The sequence below is a fragment of the Sus scrofa genome, chromosome 3, assembly GCF_000003025.6.
Source record: "Sus scrofa isolate TJ Tabasco breed Duroc chromosome 3, Sscrofa11.1, whole genome shotgun sequence".
NCBI lineage: Eukaryota > Metazoa > Chordata > Mammalia > Artiodactyla > Suidae > Sus > Sus scrofa.
In genome coordinates, this window is record NC_010445.4 from 7982768 (window position 1) to 8001494 (window position 18727).

General features: G+C 46.4%; 1 long non-coding RNA gene across 1 annotated transcript; it reads left to right on the forward strand.

The window, feature by feature from the left end:
• LOC110259870 lies at positions 74 to 17128 on the forward strand. Its single transcript, XR_002342273.1, has 4 exons — positions 74 to 559; positions 5638 to 6530; positions 16676 to 16762; positions 16858 to 17128. It is a non-coding gene; the product is annotated as an uncharacterized LOC110259870 (long non-coding RNA).

Here is an 18727-nt window from a genome sequence, read left to right on the forward strand (position 1 = left end):
GTCTGCGTCTCTCTGTGGTTTGCTGACTGGGCTCCGGCCCCAGCGCGGATGCCATGCTCCGCGCCTGCTGCCCCCGCCCGCAGCGCCCCCTGCTGGCCGGGCGTGGCGGGGCGCCGCGCACCTGGTCCTCACGGCGCATGCTCGAGCGCGGCAGGCGGGGGAGCAGAAGGCGCGGTGTCTGGGGTAGAGGGTCGCTGCTGCGCTTCCACGAAGTGGAGTTTTAAGCCCTAAGGTCGCCTACAGACGGACGCTTGAAGGATTCAATGGAGAAAATGTATCTTCATCTGAAGTTTCCAAACAAATCAGGTTTTGTGTTTGTTTCATGTAAAATGCCTCCTTTAAATTACCAAAATCTTTTTTTTTTTTTGCTATGTTTTGCTGGGTCCGCTGCACCCAAGCCTCGGCAATGACAATGCCAGATCCTTAAACTCCAAATTACCAAAATGTGAAGAGAACGTTCTGGCGCAGCAGAGAATGCATGTGAGGACAAAACCTGCTGGGAGCAGAAAAGATGTGGGGAAGTTATCCATCTAGATCCATCCGGATCCGAAGAAAACAGGTGAGGCCCCATCAATGTGGAGAAAGTATGAAATAGGTGAGATGCTTGAGGAAATGAAAAGCAAGCTTCTTGGTTCACTCACTTTTATGCCCTCACAAGAGGAATCCTTGAAGTGTCAGAAACATCCTTCAGATTATATACAAAAGGAAGTTTTGTGATCTGATTCCCCTTATGGCCCTGCCTCGCATTTGATCGCAGTTTTTCTGCTTCCAGTATTTATAGTGCATCCATTCAGTTTTGCAGTGCAACAGGCCTTACTCTCCAGTGACTTCAGTCTAAGGACAGGAAATATGTGCTGGGGAAAAGGTGACAAAGAGCAGGGCCCTGTCAGGAGGTGACAAGACTTTCCAGTAGCGATGCAGGCCAGTCGGGAAGATGGAGTGTTCTCTGCAGAGTCAGCAACCAGTGCAAAGGCCCTGAGGCATGAGAGAACAATTAACAGGTAACAAAACTGGAGGGTGGCCCAAGAGGTGTGGGTGTGTGACCCATTTCCAGTCCTTCTGGACCCCAGCGAGAATTTGAGCAAATGCTTGGAATGGCCAAGCCGCTCAGCAAACTCCACTCCCCCCCAGGAAGGCATTTTTCCTTTTTCTCTTCTCAATTCCTTATAATCCCACTTGTCCCTCCAGGACAAGAACAGAGATGAAGGAGGAGGCAGTGGCAGGAGAGGAGGGAAGGGTGGAAGCAGAGTGAGGCTCCTCAGAGTGGGTTTGTGTGTTTGGTAAATGTTCACCTAATGACAGTCCTCAGAAAACAGGCCATCAATGCAATCAGCTCTAATACCCTGGGGCTGAGAAGTCAGTTTGCAGTTTACCATTAGTGTTTGCCCCAGAACCCAGCTGCCTGGTTAATTCCCAGCCAGTTCTCAAAAGCTGTGCCGTTAATGATTATTCATCTGAGTCCATGGCCTCCTCGTGCCATGAGTCACCCAGGGGCTGCCCAAGACAGCACTCTACCATGGGGAAGAAAACATTTGAATTTCCATATAGCTTTTATCTGAAAGAAAGAACAAAATAAAGTTTAAAAAAAAAAAAAAAGTAAGCCTTCGTAGGCACAGCCTCTCAGATTCCATTGGCTCTGAGTAGAAGGCTCCTAACCCAGCTGGAACCTGGGGGTCCCCACTAGCCCTGCCTTTGTCGTGTCCCATGGCCAGGATCAATGAAATGACCAGTAAGAAGTGGATGCCCAGATGCAAAACTGATGAGTCAGTTTGTCCTAAAGTGACATGCACCTGTGGCTTTTCAACTAGATTAGAAAAAAGTTGTATCTATTTTTCCAGAGAATTCCACAAGAATTCATCTCTGAAGCTATTTGAGCCTAGAATTTCTTTTGTTTTTGTTTTGTTTTGCTTTTTGTCTTTTTAGGGCCACACCTGCAGCATATGGAGGTTCCCAGGCTGGTACACCACAGCCACAGCAACGTCAGATCCGAGCTGCGTCTGCAGCCTACACCACAGCTCACGGCAACGCCGGGTCCTTAACCCACTGAGCAAGGCCAGGGATCAAACCTGAAACCTCATGGTTCCTAGTCGGATTCGTTAACCACTGAGCCACAACAGGAACTCCTAGAATTTCTTTATAGGAGGATTTTTTTGATTCCTGAAGACTTTGTATTTTTATTTCTTTTTGCTTCAGATTTGGGTTTCTTTTGTTTTGTTTTAGGGCCACATCTGAGGCATATAGAAGTTCCCAGGCTAGGGGTCGAATCAGAGCTTCAGCTGCTGGCCCACACCACAGCTCACAGCTACACCAGATCCTCGACCCACTGATGGAGGCCAGGGATTGAACCTGCAACCTCATGGTTCCTAGTTGGATTTGCTTCCACTCTGACTAACACCCCTAGCCTGGGAACCTCTGTATGCTGTGGGTGTGGCCCTAAAAAAAAAAAAAATACAAGAATGTCCTTGGAATTCCCATGTGGCTGAGCGGGTTAAGTATCCGGCCTTGTCACTGCAGTGGCTTGGGTCACTGTTGTGGCGTAGGTTTGATCCCTAGCCGGGGAACTTCCATGTGCCACAAACACAGCCAAAAACAAACAAAAAGAATATCCTGGATGAAGCAGTAGAAATATTAATTTTATTTCTAAAATGGTAAGCCTTATCAAAGATCAGCAGAAGGGAGGTGGCCTTAGGTGGGTCTTCTTTCAGACTGCAGCCTGCAAACAAGGATGTGAGGAGCCCAGGGCAAGGGAGGGTTGAGGTTTGGGGTGTTGTAAGAGGGAGAACACACACATCTTCCCAAAGAGTGTGGAGACAGCCAGTTCTGGGAGATTCAGTCCCACATCTGTTCACCTTTAAAACTGCTCTCCTGGGCAATGTCCCTGTGGCCAGCGCACCCTCTTTCTCTGTCGCCTTCCCCACCTGGAGAAGATAGGCGTCTCACAAATCTTACAGTTTGGGGTGTCAGAACTTCTGGGGTACCAAACAAAAGCACTCATTGGAAATCTTGCTGCCAGTATTGAGCAGGTGAATAAATCCTTTATGACTCAGGGGTTTCCCCTTGTGGCTCAGCAGTAATGAACCTGACTAGTATCCGTGAGGACACAAGTTCAATCCCTGGCCTTGCTCAGTGGGTCGGGGATCCGGCATTGCCCTGAGCTGTGGTGTCTGTCGCAGACGTGGCTCAGATCTGGCGTTGCTGTGGCTGTGGTGTAGGCTGGTGGCTAAAGCTCTGATTCAACCCCTAGCCTGGGGACCTCCATATGCAGCGGGTGGGGTGTGGCCCTAAAAAGACACACACAAAAAAATTCTTTGTGATTCAAGTGATTTCTTATTTCTCTTCCCCCAAAATGAGGAGGACAAGTCCATTTCCAGTGACAGATCACAGTGTGATTTTGGCAGGTGAAATTTACATTGCTATAACGGTATTCCTTTCACCTCACTATCCAATCAAAATCTCTCGAGTTCCCGTCATGGTTCAGCGGAAACGAATCTGAGAATCTGACTAGTATCCATGAGGACGCAGGTTTGCTCCCTGGCCTTGCTCACTGGGTTAAGGATCCAGCTGTGGTGTAGGTCGCAGACCAGGCTTGGATCTGGTGGTGTTGTGGATGCGGTGTAGCCCAGCAGCTGCAGCTCCAATTCGACCCCTAGCCTGGGAATTTCCATATGCTGCATGTGTGGCCCTAAAAAAACAAGAGAAAAAGATTTCTCAACATTTACATTTAAGAAAAAACATGTGGGAATAGATGTAATACTTCATTCCAGTAACAAGTAATGCCCATCGATTGAGAAAAACAAAGCAGTCTCCCCTATCTCACTGAGATAAATTCTAAAAAATAACTTTTTTCTTTTTCTTTTTTTTTTTTTTTTATGGTCACACCTGCAGCCTATGGAAGTTCCTGGGCCAAGGACTGGATCCAAGCTGCAGCTGTGACCCACGCTGCAGTCAATGCTGGATCCTTAACCCACTGTGCTGGGCTGGCAATCAGACCTACACCTCTGCAGCAACCCACACCACTGCAATCAGATTCTTTTTTTTTTTTTCCTCTGATTTTTAGGGCACATCTGTGGCATATGGAGGTTCCCAGGCTAGAGGTCGAATTGGAGCTACAGCTGCCAGCCTACACCACAGCCACAGCAATGCCAGATCCAAGCCGAGTCGGCCACCTACACCACAGCTCATGGCAACTCCACATCCTTAACCCACTGTACGGAGCCAGGGATGAACCTGCATCCTCATGGATCGTAGCTGGGTTCATAACCTGCTGAGCCACAACAGGGACTTCCATGCAGTCAGCTTCTTAATGACACTTTGCCACAGTGGGAACTCCAAAAATAACATTTTATGTTTGTTAATCATAGGTGAGATTTGTTATACATTTCTGTTTTGATCCACTGTGAAGTACTACTTATAAGGATAACCCAATCCAGGAGAAATTTTTTGCATACTTAAAGCCTTATATTCATAGAAAACAAAGTTAATTAAATTTCAGTTTATATACAGTTGTTTCTGCAGAGAATGCTAAGTCAATCAGTTATCCATAAAGTCCCAATTTTGTTTCATCTACAGCCCTGCTTATCCTCCTCCTGGTTATTTTGAAGCAAATCCCAGACATAACATCATTTTTGTGTGTAAATATTTCTTTTCTCCCCACACTTTAAAAAAAAATTGAATAGTTGAGTTACAATATATTAGTTTTGGATGTGCAATATAGTAATTCAGTATTATTTAAATATTTCTTTTACAGAATAATTACAGTATAAACAAATGTCTGTGTGATAAGGACTCACGAAAAATGGAACTATGAAACCAAATCTCTGAAGGGCAAAATCGCCCCCCAGTTGGGAACCACTGGGTTAGGGTGAGAAGGTCTCTCCCTGAAATTGGTTAGGACGGCTACCCTCCCTCAGAAAACTGGTGAGGATGGGGAAGGGCTGTTGGGCTCTGGAAGTAGCAGCTGGAGCCGAGTACCAGCAACTACGCCCACCCTCCAAGCATGGCTTCGGGGCTAGCGCTGTGACTGGTGGAGGTGTTGTGTCTCTTTTGGGAGAGATTCAACCAGGTTCCTTGGCTGCCTGACCTCAGGCTGCAGCCCCACCCCTAAGGGGACAACCCACAAGGAACCTGCCCCATCTTTGCTGCTCCAGGGCAGCCTGGCTCCCAGGATGTAGAAAAAAAATGTAGCCTATTTGTCTGAGAGCTGCCCTCACCAAGTGATACACTGCACGGAGAGAGCTGGCCTGAAAGAGCTGCTGGCCTGAGGGCAGGACCCTCACCAGCTCCAAGGCCAGACTGGGAGCAAGGTCCTGCACGCCACTCTTGTGCCTGAGAACCACTGCCACCAGGCCAGTTTCTTCCCATCACCTGGCCCCTCCTGTCCAGCATCCCAATGGGGGACCCAGAGGGCTCAAGACAGGCATCTGAGTACACGGAATCCTGGACAGGAGGAGGGAGTGGGCTTGAAGCAATGGACAGGGACAGACAGGGTGTCCAGATGTCCTTCTGTTCCAGCTCTGTGGGTGTGAGCATGCTTCGGGGATCCACCAGGACCCCAAACTGAGTTAGAACGGACACCCCCGTTCGTTTTTTAGTGGCCATTATAACGGATGCACGATTCCATAATTCTCTTTCACCAAGTGTCCCAAGATTCTGTATGAGGATGGCATCCTCTGCACCCCTGGCATAAGAGGCCTCTTAATCCCAGTCTTCCGGTCAGAACTGCAGTGCTAGTGCCTGCGGATCAGCCTTGACACCGCGCAGCCCTTGGCAGCAGCACCTCCGGGGGGCTTCCCACCTGTAAGTGCTTCCCGCTCAGTAATTGGAGGTTCTTGGCGTCGGAGAGGTGTTAGCGCTTCAGTCCGGTGCTTCATCGCGTTTATAATCTAACCTCCGCAGACTAACTCCTGAGACGTGGGGGAAGAAGGGTGATGAAGGGCCACAGACAGCTCGCAGAACCCAAAGGCAGGCGCCCCCTCAGACCTGGGGCTCTGCGAAGTTTGGGGGAAACAGCCGCTCCCTAAGGGGTTGGACCAGCCCCCTCCGCTTACTGATGCGCATGCGCACGGGCCCCCAGGCGCCCTTTGGAGGCACAATTAGGGGCTCAGCCACACCTTCTCGTCTGTAATGAAGGCTTCGCTGGGGCCGGAGGAAGGGAAGAAATGCATTGTTTTATAGCCAGGAGTGGGTCCCCTTGGTGGCCACAGGGAAGGAAGGCCTCACCTGGTGGGTGCAAAGCTCTGGCCGGGCTGGCCGGGGGAGTCAATGCGTTTGTCAGATGGTTATTTTCAGCTGTGGCCAAAAAAAAAAAGGGTTTTATGCAAATGAAGTTTTCAATTTTGGTAAATAGCCAAACTCCTGGCTGGCACATCCTGTGAACGGCTAATCTGTGCAGCAGTGGCTGAGCTGGAGCCCAGAGTCTGCTTCCTGTGGGTGGAGGGCATTGCCCACCTGCGCCCGCAGTCATCGCCTGCTCCTTCGAGCAGGTGTGCCTGTAGTCCTCGCTTCTGCAAGCTGTTCCGATGAAACTCCAGGTAAGATTCATCCTCAAACTACTGGAGTTCCCTGGTGGCTCTGTGGGTTAAGGATTTGACACGGTCACTGCAGCAGCTCGAGCTGTGTTGTGAGTTCCATCCCTGTCCCGGAATGTCCATGTGCTGTGGGCTCCGCAGAAACAAGCAAAACACTACAGGTGAGGAGATGGAGAGAGCTGTCTATACCCCGTGGGATTGGTAGAGATCAGGCAGTTGAAGTACAGCACACCAGAAAGCCTACATTTCGTGGGAAGCAAGAGGGCAGGGTGAGAGCGGAGGGGTCAGGGTTGTGGAGACCACACCTTCTGACCAGGTGCCCCAGCCTGGGTGCCTGGGATGAGTTACAGGTGAGCAGAGACATCCTCTGCCCTTGAGGTGGCCAGCAAGCTGAGTGGTTTTGGGGGTAGCATCTCCAGCAACAGGGAGGAGGAAGATGGTGTGGGAGATGTCACTGAGGTAAAAAGAAGAGCACCTGGCAACTGATGAAAGACACTGAGGACCAGAAGAGAGAGGTTTGTGTTTGGTTTTTTGTTTGTTTTTTGTTTTTTCACCGTCCCTGGAATCAGCGCAGAGTCTAGCAGTTCCTGGGACATCTGAATATACTCACTCTCCTTTTCCAGAATATATAACTCCAGGGGGGAGACATGCAGCAGGTTTATTTTTGTACCCCCACCAGAGCCTTAATCAATTAGAAAATCAGTGATGGTTTATTTCTAGATTAAATACTTCTGGTCATCTCCAGGCCTGGAGAGAGGGTGAAGGCCTTACCCCCTCTTGGCTTATCTTCCTGGATAAAGAGCTGAGGTGTGGGTGTGGGTTTGCTGTTTGCCACTGGAAAGTCGATAAAGAGACAAGTAGGAACAGAAAAGTTGCCTTAATCAGAGCACTGGCTGTCAAAAGAGAAGGCAGACTCTTGTCCCCAAACCAACCCCAGAGATTCTTTTCAGCCATGAACCGTCTTTAAAGGGAAAAGGGGGAAGTAGTCTCAGTTCATCATTGAGATAAGGGGTCAGATTCTGCTGGGTGCAGGCGTGTCACTTCCTCTTGTGATCTTTCTGTAGATCCCATCTTGATCCCATCTTGTGTGTTCGCCAGATTACTGAAGGGGAAGTTGGGGAAAAGATGTGGTCATCTGTTTATTACTTATTCTTCATTTTTTCTTTTTAGGGCCGCACCTGCGGCATATGGAAGTTCCCAGGCTAGGGGTTGAATCAGAGCTGCAGCTGCTGGCCTAGGCCACAACCATAGCAGTGCCAGATCCAAGCCATATCTGTGACCCACACCACAGCTCATGACAATGCCAGATCCTTAACCTGTTGAGCGAGGCCAGGGATCGAACCTGCATCCTCATGGATTCTAGTTGGGTTCTCAACCCACTGAGCCACAATGGAAACTCCTAGTCTTCCTTTGTATTTCTTTGATGTAAGGAAAGAACCAATGGATTAGGTGAAGCATTTTGTGATCAAAAGATTTGAAAGATGTGCTTGAGCTGGAGATTAGTTAAAATGTAGCTTTGCTAGAGATCTCTGGTAGGGCACAGGTTAAAGATCCAGTGCTGTCACTTCACCAGCTTGGGTCATTGCTGTGGCATAGGTTGGATCCCTGGCCCAGGAACTTCCACATGCCACGGATGTGGCCAAATATATATGTATACACACACGTATATAATATGTATGCACACACACATATATACATATATGTATAGTTATATATATATAGAGAGAGATATTATACTATGTATATATATACACACATACACACTTTTGCTAAAGTGACAAAAGGGGCCCTCCTGCCAAGAGCTCTTTCCTGCAAAGAGTTCTTATATCCTTCCTCAGCTGGAGGATTAGCATGCTGCTAATCCTGCTGCTGGTGGTTGTAGCCCCTGGCAAACATGTTAGATTTCTTAGTCTTTGTTCCCATAAGGGAAGAGGTGTCTGAATTCAACTGATGCTTCTACACCTCTGTATGTAGCAGGAATCCATTGCTTATATGCTTGCACTTTTCCAGTCCCTTCAATATTAGGAGGATTTTCCCATTCAGGGACTGGTGTATATAGAGGGTGACAGTGGGACACAGAGATCACCCCTCAAATTGCCTGCCTTTTGCCTCCTGGATGGTCAGTCAAAAACCATCAAGACTGCTAAGTGAGGAGTTCCCCATCGTGGCTCAGTGGTTAATGAATCCTATTAGGAACCATAAGGTTGCGGGTTCAATCCCTGGCCTCACTCAGTGGGTTATGGATCTGGCATTGCTGTGAGCTGTGGTGTAGATCGAAGACAGGGCTCAGATCTGGTGTGGCTGTGGCTGTGGCATAGGCTGGCAGCCACAGCTCTGATTGGACCCCTATCTTGGGAACAAGCTCCATATGCTGCGGATGCCAGCCCTAAAAAAATTTTAAAAAGACTGCTAAGTGAGAAAAGGAAATCACAGCTTTACTTAAAAACCAAGCTGCTTCACACACCATGCATGAAAATAAACTCAAAATGGCTTAAAGACTTAAACATAAGACAAGACACCATTAAACTCCTGGAAAAGAACAGAGGCAAAACATTTTCTGACATCAACCTTACACATGTTTTCTCATGTCAGTCTCCCAAAGCAACAGAAATAAAAGCAAAAATAAACCAATGGAACCTAATCAAACTGATAAACTTTTGCACAACAAAGGAAACCAAAAAAACCCCAAAAAGACAGCTTATAGAATGGGAGAAAATAATTTCAAATGATGTAACTGACAAGGGCTTAATCTCTAAAATATGCAAACAACTTATACAACTCATCAGCAAAAAAGCCAACAACCCAATGGAAAAATGGGCAAAAGACCTAAATAGGAAGAGATATATAGGAAGATATCCAAGGAAGATACACAGATGGCCATCAAGCACATGAAAAAATGCTCAACATCACTGATTATTAGAGAAATGCAAATCAAAACTACCATGAGATACCACCTCACACCAATCAGAATGGCCATCATTAATAAGTCTACAATTAACAAATGCTAGAGGGGTGTGGAGAAAAAGGAACCCTCCTTCACTGTTGGTGGGAATGTAAACTGGTACAACCACTGTGGAGAAGAGTATGAAGATAACTTAGAAAACTATACATAGAACTACCATATGACCCAGAAATCCCACTCCTGGGTGTATATCCAGACAAAACTTTCCTTGAAAAAAACACATGCACCTGCATGTTCATTACAGCTCTATTCACAATAGCCAAGACATGGAAACAACCAAATGTCCATTGACAGATGATTGAATTAGGAAGATGTGGTATATATACACAATGGAATATTCAGCTGTAAAAAGAACAAAATAATGCCATTTGCAGCAACATGGATGGAACTAGAGACTCTCATACTGAGTGAAGTAAGTCAGAAAGAGAAAGACAAACACCATATGATATCACTTATATCTGGAATCTAATATAAGGCACAAAAGAATCTTTCCACAGAAAAGAAAATCATGGACTTGGAGGATAGATTTGTAGTTGCCAAGGAGAAGGGGGAGGGAGTGGGATGGATTGGGATCTTGGGATTAGTAGATGCAAACTATTGCCTTTGGAATGGACTAGCAACAAATCCTGCTGTGTAGCACTGAGAACTATATCTAGTTACTTATGATGGAGCATGATAATGTGAGAAAAAAGAATGTATACATGTATGTGTAACTGGGTCACCATGCTGTACAGTAGAAAAAAAATGTATTGAGGAAATAAAAAAAAAATTAACAACAACAAACCAAGCTGCTGCCTATGCTCTCAGAGGCCACCTCTCAATGCAACAGCGCCATCTGCTGACACAGCCAGTAGGTGCATCTCCCACTGAGGAACTCCAGACACTGGAGGCTTTGTAACTCTCTAACCCGACACGCCCATTTTAGGGTGACTTTTTTTTATTTCTTGCTTTTTTAGGGCCACACCTGCAGCATATGGACATTCCCAGCCTAGGGGTTGAGTCGGAGCTACAGCTGCCGGCCTACACCACAGCCACAGCAACGCCAGATCCTTAACCCAATGAGGGATGCCAGGAATTGAACTCACATCCTCATGGATCTTAGTTGGGTTCATTACCACTGATCCACGACAGGAACTCCCATTTTGGGGTGACTTAAGTCAAACCTGACAATTAACAAGATGGAAAGAGCTTAAAATGCCTCACTAATCAAATAGAAGTTGTAGGAAGTGCTTCTTTGCCTGCCTGCTTGTAGCCTGTCTTAAAAAAATCTATTTCTTGCCTAAAAAACCAAGTTGTGTGTGTGTGTGTTTGTATTTATAATTTTATTGAAGTAGAGTTGGTTTACAATGTTATGTTAATTTCTACTGTACAGCAGTGATTCAGTTATACATTGTGTGTGTGTATATATATATATTCATTTCATACTCTTTTATCACAGGATATAGAGTATAGTTCCCTGTGCTATAAGTATAATCTTATTGTTTATCCATCCTATATATAATAGTTTGCATTTGCTAATCCCAAACCTCTACTCCATCCCTTTCCCACCCCTCTCCCCCTTGGCAACCATAAGTCTGTTCTCTATTTCGGTGAGTCTGTTTCTGTTGCATAGATATGGTCATTTGTGTTGTATTTTAGATTCCACATATAAATTATATCATATGGTATTTGTGTTTCTCTTTCTGACTTACTTAGTATGATCATCTCTAGGTCCATCCATGTTGCTGCCAATGACATTATTTCATCCTTTTTATGGCTGATTAATATTCCATTGTGTGTGTGTGTGTGTGTGTGTGTGTGTGTACACCACATCTTCTTTATTTATCTGTCAATGGACTTTTTTTTTTTTTACCACATCTTCTTTATTTATCTGTCAATGGACTTTTTTTTTTTTTAGGACTACACCAGTGGCATATGGAAGTTCCAAGGCTAGGGGTCAAATCACAGCTGCAGCTGCTGGCCTACACCACAGCCACAACCATACCAGATCCAAGCCATGTCTGCAACCTTCACCACAGCTCATGGCAATGCTGGATCCCCAATCCACTGAGCAAGGCCAGGGATTGAGCCTGCATCCTCATGGATGCTAGTCAGATTCGTTTCCGATGTGCCGCAACAGGAACTCCTGTCAATGGACATTTAAGTTGTTTCCTTATCTTCACTATTATAAATAGTGCTTCTATGAACATAGGGGTGCATATATTTTTTGGAAGTATAGTTTTGTCTGGGTATATGCCCAGAAATAGGATTGCTGGGTCATATGGCAACTCTATTTACTTTTTTGAGGACTCTCCATACTGTTTTCAGTAGTGGCTGGACCAGTTTACATTTGTACAAACAGTGTTGAGGAGTCCCTTTTCACCACACCCTCTCCAGCATTTATTATTTGTAGATTTTTTTAGTGGTGGCCATCCTGACCAGTGTGAGGTGGTACCTCATTGTCGTTCTGATTTGCATTTCTCTAGTAACTAGCAATGAGGAGCATCTTTCCATGTGCCTGTTGGCCATCTATTTTGTCTTCTTTGGAGAAATGTCTATTTAGGTCTTTTTGCCCATTTTTAGTTTTGTTTTTGTGTGTGTGTGGTTATTGAGTTGTATGCGCTGTTTATGTATTTTGGAAATTAAGCCTTTGTTGGTTGCATGATTTGCAAATATTTTCTCCCAGCCCATAGGCTAAGCTATCTTTTCATTTTGTTTATGGTTTCCTTTGCTGTACCCAAGCTTTTAACTTTGATTAGGTCCCATTTGTATGTTTTCTATTGCCTTGGGAGACTGACCCAAGAAAACATTGATATGGTTTATGTCAAAGACTGTTTTGCCTATATTCTCTTCTAGGAGTTTTATGGTGTCATGTCTTATATTTAAGTCAATCCATTTTGAGTGTGCTTTTGTGTATGGTTTGTGGCAGTGTTCTAACTTCATTGATTTACATGCAGCTGTGCAACTTTCCCACCACCACTTGCTGAAGAGACTGTCTTTTCCCTGTTGTATATTCTGGCCTCCTTTGTTGAAGTTTAATTGACCATAGGTGTGTGGGTTTATTTCTGGGCTCTCTACTCTGTTCCATTGATCCATATTCTGTTTCTGTGCCAATACCATGCTGTTTTTTTTGTTTTGTTTTGTTTTGTTTTTGTCTTTTTGCCTTTTCTAGGGCCACTCCTGCATATGGAGGTTCCCAGGCTAGGGGTCGAGTTGGAGCTGTAGCCACTGGCCTATGCCAGAGCCACAGCAACTCGGGATCCGGAGCTGCGCCTGCGACCTACACCACAGCTCAGGGCAACGCCGGATTGTTAACCCACTGAGCAAGGCCAGGGGTCAAACCTGCAACTTCATGGTTCCTAGCCGGATTCATTAACCACTGTGCCACGACAGGAACTCCTACCATGCTGTTTTGATCACTGTAGCTTTGTAGTATTGACTGAGGTCTTGGAGGGTTATGTCTCCTGCTTTCTTCTTTTTCCTCAGGACTGCTTTGGTAATTCTGGGTCTTTTATGGTTCCATATCAATTTTAGGATTATTTGTTCTAGTTCTATGAAAAATGTCCTGGGTAATTTGATAGGGATCACATTAGATCTGTATATTGCTTTGGTACTATGGCTGTTTTAATGATATTAATTGTTCCAATCCAAGAGCATGAAATAGCTTTCCAAGAAATTGTATACTTTTTTTTTAATAATTTTTTTATTTTCCCACTGTACAGCAAGGGGGTCAGGTTATCCTTACATGTATACATTACAATTACATTTAGAAATTGTATACTTAAAAGCACAGTCAGTAGTTCCCACTGTGGTGCAGTGGGTTGAGAATCCAGCTGCAGTAGCTCAGGTTGCTGCAGAGATGCAGGTTTTATCCTGGCACAGTGGAGTGGGTTAAAGAAGCCAGTGTTGCCACAGCTATGGTATAGGTCACAGCTGTGGCTTGGATTTAGTCCCTGTTCTGGGAACTTCCATATGCCGTGGGTGAAGCCATTTAAAAAAAAAAAAAAAAAAAAGCACCGTCAGGAGTTTCCATTGTGGCTCAGTGGCTTAAGAACCTGACTAGTATCCCTGAGGATGCAGGTTTGTCCTTGGCCTCGCTCAGTGGGCTAAGGATCTGGCACTGCTGTGAGCTGTGGCATAGATTGTGGATGTGGCTCAGATATGGTGTTGCTGTGGCTGTGGTGTAGGCTTGTGGCTATGCCTCCAGTTTGACTCCTAGCTTGGGAACCTCCATATGCTGCTGGTTGGGCCCTAAACAGAGACAAAAAACAAACACACACACACACACACACACACACCTCCATCAGCTTGGCCAAAAAAGTGTTTTATATGAAAAAGTGGCAGCTACCACCTGAAGCAGTCATGGACTGGTGAGGCCCTCAAGTCTCAGAGGTTCCCCTAAATGCTTGGTTCACAGATAGCTTAACCATGTGAACCCCGATGGCCTGATGGGACCACTGTGTGACTGCTGCTGTCCAGGGTCAGCTGTGTAAAACCGAAAGTGAACATCATTGCTCTGCTTAGTGGGCAGAAGTTAAGGCTGTTCTTGTCTTGAGTCTGGCCAGCACTCTACCCCCATTTGTTTTTTCATTTTTTTAAAGTTTTATTGAAGTATAGTGAATTTACAATGGTGTGATCATCTCTGCTGTGCATGGCCAGCACTCCCCTTTTTAGAGTTCACTGACTATAATCCTTGGCATAGTTCACTGACGTGGGCTGCTGGCCAATGGCCTGGCACCTTGGCTCACTTGGAAGATGACGGACGGATAGGGAAAATTAAAGACACACCCTTTGGGGCAGTGAACTGTAGAATCACTCCTTGGTTTTATCTGACACTGGGTCATTCACATGGATGTCCACAGCGGGGACCTGGTCTCTAAGACTCCCTGGCACCAAGCTGCTGATCAAGCCTGCACCACCCAGAAGCTCCCTCCTGTTCCTGGTAAAGTGACTCCTAGGGGCTCTGTTGGTGCTGGTCCAGTCCCATCGGCTGACTCGGGCACATCATTATGGCCCTTGAAAGAAAGCTGTGTCATGTGTTAGGCTTTGCAGACCTACAGTCTGACCTTGGTGCACCTTTTGTTACAAAGGCCACTCAACACAGGCCAACAGTCAAGGTGTCAGATGGACATTCCACGCTCCCTTCCACCCACAGCATCTGGGTACCAAGCCCTGGAACAGCCTCCTCCAAATCAGCTCTGCTCCCCTCACCTCCTCCTGTCCACATGCCTTAGTAAGGCAGCCTGGGCCCTGCATGCGGCTGCAGCTCTTGGGTAATGATCAGGATGAAAGTGATGGGGAGCTCTCTAGACTTATCTCAAAAATTAAGAATTCTGCCCTATTTGTTGGTGTGACACTTTTTTTGGGGGGGGGGGACCAAATAGGGCCGCACCTGAAGCATATGAAGTTTCTAAGCTAGGGGTATAATCAGAGCTACAGCTGCCAGCCTAGACCACAGTCACAGCAACACAGGATCCAAGCCACTTCTGTGACCTACACCACAACTCACAGCAACACCAGATCCTTAACCCACTGAGCAAGGCCAGGGATGGAACCCACATCCTCATGGATACTAGTCGGGTTCTTTACTGCTGAGCCATGGTGGGAACTCTTGGTATGACACTTCTTTTCTTTCCCAGCACAGTGGGTTAAAACATCTGATGTTGTTGCCACAGCTGCAACCTGTGCCTGACATTGGGTCATTCACGTGGATCGGCATAGATCGCAGCTGCCACTTGGATTCCGTCTCTGGCCTAGGAACTTCTTTATGCTGGGGCTGTGGCCATTTAAAAAAAAAAAAAAAAGGAGGTAGAGAGTTTACTGCAGAGGACAGTATGCCAGTGGGAACAGAGGGACAGAGGGGGTTTGAAGACGCTGCTAAAATACTGGATTTGAAGATGAGGAGGAGGTCAGCAACCAAGAAATGCAAGGAATGCCATTCTAGAAGCCGGAGAAGATATCAGAAAGGATTCTCCCCTGGAAGGAATGTGGCCCTACAGACACCTTGGTTTCAGACCAGTGGGAATGATTTCAGGCTGCAGAACCGTAAGCCAATAAGCGTGGGATATTTTCAGCCATGAATTTATTTCAGCAACAGTAGGAAACGAAGACATGCACCCACGTGGAGGGTGTGTGGGGTCGTCGTAAGTTCTGTAAAAATGCCTTGTCACTCACACTGGACCCTTCTGAACAAAAGTTTTGGCAATAGGCGATCACTGGAGAAGAGGAGAGGTCACGGTGAGTGCCATGTGATGTACCCATTTTTGCGGCCACAGACAGAGAACAACTCAGCACCTGGAGAGGGGACATCCCAGACCCAGGGAGGCTAAGGGAGGGGAGCGGCCCTTGGTGTTTGCTTTGTCATCTGGGTGCAGCACCGCAGCCCGGGGGGCCCTCCTCAAGGTCTCCACGAGGTAAGCAGCAGTGTGGCCCCCGCAGGGCCTGCCCATCCTGAGCTGTTCGGCTGTGCCCGGGGCTGGCACCAGGATGGAAATGCAACATGCCCGCCTGCCTCCTGTCCTGTGTGTGCAGACACTTGGGCTCACACTACCTTGGTTCATGCAAGTACCTGATAGATGCTCATGTGCTTCTCCTGAGGCCCAAACGCCCTGGAGTCGGCAACTTCTGTTAAGTCTACCTTCAGAATGTACCCTCCATCCAGGGCAGCTGGGTGAGGGGACCAGTGGGGACTAAAACCCAGCCTGAGCTCAAAAATGGACATCTTCTTCCTTTGTCTTTTTTTTTTTTTTTTTTGAGACCTGTTAAGATTTGTTCTCTTGGCAACTTTCAAATATGCAGTGCAGTTTTATTAACTATAGTCCTTCCTTCCTTCTTTTCTTTCTTTTTTTCCTTCCTCCTTCCTTCCTTTCTCTTTCTTTCGCTTTCTTTTCTTCCTTCCTTCCTTTCTTTCTCTGTCTTTCCCTTTCTCTCTTTCTCTCTGTCTTTTTTGGCTGCCCGTGGCATATGGAGATCCCAGGCCAGAGATCAAATCTAAGCAGCTAGTGACCTAAGTCGCAGCTGCAGCAACTCAGGATCCTTAACCCTCTGTGCTGAGCCAGGGGTTGAACCTTGAGTCCAATCATCTCCTGCCCCTGTTCAGGCTCCACTCAGACTGATAGCCTTTGTCCTAGTAATGGCCAAGGAGGCTTTCGGTGGTCCGAGCCTGTTTCCTCTCTGATCTCATTTCCTGTTCCTCCCTCATCTCTAGCTATTGACTTTCTTCCTGGAACACACCCCGCAGTCTCCTGCTGGACGCGCTCTGCACCATTCCCTGGGCTTGGAATCCTCTTCCCCGGTAACCTCATGCTGTGCACCTTCACTGCCTCTGAGTCTTCCCCGCCTCTGATCCTTCTTCATACCTGACTGTATGCTCTTGTCTGCTTCCTACAGCGGAAGTGTGAGCTCCATGAGGTCAGAACTATGTCTTGTTCAGTGATGTCTCCCCAGCACCTGGCATTGTACCTGCTGCATCATAGGCAATTGTAAATATCTGAAGTGAATGAATGATGGATGGATGGATAACCACTGACCTCAAAGAGGTACAATTCCTTGATGCCACAGACTCAAGGCAATCAGTGAGCCAGCCTGGGCTCTCTCCTGGCAGCCCATATTTCAGTCTTCAGTATCTTCTCTTTGCTTCTTTTTTCTTTTCTTTTTTTTTTTTTTTTTTCTTTTTTTTTTTTTTTTTGCTTTTTCTTGAGCCGCTCCCATGGCATATGGAGGTTCCCAGGCTAGAGGTCCAATCGGAGCTGTAGCCACCAGCCTACGCCAGAGCCACAGCAACGCGGGATCCGAGCCGTGTCTGAGAACTACACCACAGCTCACAGCAACGCCAGATCCTTAACCCACTGAGCAAGGCCAGGGACCGAACCCGCAACCTCATGGTTCCTAGTCGGATTCGTTAACCACTGCCCCACACAGGAACTCCTCTTTTTTCTTTTCTTATGGCCATGCCTGCAGCACATGGAAGTTCTTAGGCCAGGGACTGAATCTGAGCCACAGCTGTGACCTGCACTGCAGCTGCAGCAATGGCAGATCCTTTAACCCACTGCTCTGGGCCAGGATCGAACTCATGCCCCCGCATTGACCAGAGCCACTGCGGTCAGATTCTTAACCCACATTGGGAACTCCCTTTTCTTTCTTTTTAAATTGAAGTATAAGTGACCTATAGTATTATATTAGTTTCAGTTATCTGACATAATGATTCAATATTCATATATATTGCAAAACTGGTCCCCAGCATCAGTCTAGCTAACATCCACCCCATCCATAGTTACTTTTTCTTTTTTTTGTGATGAGAACTTTTAAGATGTACTCTTTCAGCAGCTCTCGTATGTGCAGTACAGTCCCCATGCAGTATCTTCTTTGCAGGTTCTCTGAGCAGACCCTCTGCTCTATGCCCCATCAGCCCAGTCACCTCCACCCTCTGGAAGGAAAATTGAACAAAACAACAGAGTGATGTATTGTGTTTAGTTTTGTTGGAAGGAAAAAAAAGAACAGTGGGATAGCTGCTTGAATTCCATCATTTCAACCGGAAGGTTTTGTTTTGTTGTTTTAGCCACGCCCATGGCATGCAGAGGTTCCTGGGCCAGGGATGGCCACAGCAGTGACAACCCTGGATCATCAGCTGCTAGGCCATCAGGGAACTCCCAACCTGAGGTTTTGGTGGTAGTTTTCATGCATGTATAAACCACTGATTCAATTTCAGCGTTATCTTTAAATTTCACAGTAACCACTGTTTTATGGGTTGTTATCTGAAAAATGTTTCAAAAGCGAAGGAATTCTTTAACAATTGAAACAGCAACACAGACGATCAACTTTAACACCAGCGTAATTCTTTTTTTAGCCTTCAAATCTGGCTGAGAAGCATTACACTCCTTAGCAGCTGCCTATTATTTAAAAGAGACACATATTTCTGACCTTATTTTTCCTAAGAGAAGTGAGCCGTATATAGAGAAGTGAGGTTCTTCCATAACCCTCTCAGTTGCCTGGGAGTTTTTTCACTCGTTGGGGATTAGAATGAGAGCTCCTCTTTCTTTATTCTTTCCTTTGTTTTTTGTGTTTGCTTGTTGCTTTGGAGAGGAACGCTTTCTTAACTTCCCTTTGGCCAGGAGATCTCCCTCCCTGCAGGATTTCTCAGGCCTTTACTTTGAGAGTTGCTGGTCGTTTAATTTCCCTTTATGCAGGCTCTTAAATGGAGAGATAGCTTAATTCGCACCAGTCACTATTATCACCAGAAAACATCTCTGGGCAGCAGAGT